The sequence below is a fragment of the Mustela putorius genome, unplaced genomic scaffold (assembly GCF_011764305.1).
Source record: "Mustela putorius furo isolate JIRA1106 unplaced genomic scaffold, ASM1176430v1.1 tig00000832_pilon_pilon_pilon, whole genome shotgun sequence".
NCBI classification, from domain to species: Eukaryota; Metazoa; Chordata; class Mammalia; order Carnivora; family Mustelidae; genus Mustela; species Mustela putorius.
In genome coordinates, this window is record NW_025421491.1 from 252521 (window position 1) to 254591 (window position 2071).

The following is a 2071-nucleotide window of genomic DNA, read 5'->3' on the forward strand; positions in this document are numbered from 1 at the left end:
CAATGGTGGGGAATTTTTACTCTACAGCTATTTTACCCTTAATCTGAGTTGGAAATCAGACAAGGACCCACCCGTAGATAAAATGATTCCAAATTAGCGCTGGAAGGTCTGACCCTCTCAGGTAGCTCCAAGGCCTGGAGGAAACTCCCGTGTCACTGCCAACACCCCAGTGATGATGTCATAAACAAACTGGAGCTTGGCCTGCTTGCGTGTCAGATGTCCCTGGAGCTGATAAGGAAAGCCACCAAGAGGCCAGACCTGTCTCTACTGAGGAACGAGTATGCCCATACTTCAGGCTGCGTTTGAAGAAGCTGGTGTCACAGAATGAAATAACTAGGGCATGTAATACGTATAATACAGGTCCACAATTCTTTTTTAAAAAGATTTTATTTATTTGCTTTTTAAAAGATTTTATTTATTTGCTTGAGAGAGCGAGCATGCATGAGCAGAGGCAGAGGGAGAAGCAGGCTCCCCGCTGAGCAGGGACCCTAGCGTGGGACCCAACCCCAGGACCTGGCCTGGGATCATGACCTGAGCCAAAGGCAGGTGCTTAACCGACTGAGCCAGTCAGGCACCCCTTAGATTTTATTTTATTTATTTAATTAATTAAAACTTAAAAAAAAAAAAGATCTTATTTATTTATTTGACAGAGATCACAAGTAGGCAGAGAGGCAGGCAGAGAGAGAGAGGCAGGGAAACAGGTTCCCTGCCGAGCAGAGAGCCCGATGAGGGACTTGATTCCAGGACTCTGAGATCATGACCTGAGCTGAAGGCAGAGGCTTAACCCACTGAGCCACCCAGGCGGCCTAGATTTTATTTTAAAGTAATCTTTATACCCAACATGGGGCTCGAACTCATGACCCTGAGATCAAGAGTCTCGAGCTTTACGGACTGAGCCAGCTGGGCGCCCCCAGGTCCACAATTCTGACAGTTCCAAAATCCGAAGAGCTCTGGAAATCACAAATTCTTTTATAACTCAAGATATGGATTAACATGAAGCTCTATAGAGTCTTCATTTATCCCATTAAATGTGAAATAGTTACGAGCGTCCCCTTGGGAACAGTAAATGGTTTGGTTAACAGACTGCTGGCCGCGGCATGCTGGACACGCTACCTTATCACCTGTCTAAACCCTGAATGGCTAAAACATTCCTGGTCTAAGGTTTCCAGGTAAGGTGCTGCATTGCCTGTGCTGATAACCGCTTCCATCTATTGAACCATAACCCTGGGTATGCAGCTCGCCTCCCCTTCGCTCCCTAGTGGCAACTCCAGAGTGTGGTGGACCCTGAGCAAGTGCCCAGGAGGTATAGGGCTAGCATGGGGGGTTTCATGGGACAGATGTCACCATGTAACTCTGAGGTTAGCTTATCCATCAACAACATCAGAGAAAGGCCTGGAAATCCTATCGAGGATTTCAACAATTCCCCCACAAGGGAAGCAAAGTCAAATGAGAGGTATTCCAAAAGAGAGACTCGTGGGTCTCAGCAGGTGGCTGAGAACACGGGGGTTCCTTTAGGGGAGTCATTCCCAGCTGCTAAGGATACCCTCGGACCCAGAGTCAGCTTAGTGGGGTGGTGAAGTCGCCTGGGCTGATGGGTCATTTTGGGGGAAAGTAGACACTTAAGACCGGGAGGGTCTGGGGCCCTCTTTGGAGTGGAAATTGAGAGCCAAGGCCTTGATGAGCCCCGGGACACTTAATTTGGGTGACCTGTCCTTGTCCCAGGTACCTCCTGAACAGGACCAGCCCTCCTGGGCCACATGGCAGAGGAAGGCATGACGCAGCCTGGGATGACCCCAGGGACGCTTAGGTTAACACAGCGTGGGCTTCCTGACCCTGTCAGCCAGACCCTGGAAGCTGCAGTCAGCCACAAGGTTGGCTTAGAAGTCACAGGAAAGGGGGCGATAGAGTGGGATTCGCTTCTCAGAATAACGTCTTTGGCTAATTTACCCTCCGCTGAGCTCAGGCAACTTTGTAATCTGCGTGTAATTTGTACTCAACCCATTTAGTAAAATAGCCATCTGGTTCACATAATATTTGATGCTATGTGGTTGATGTGAGAAGACACTTTTAC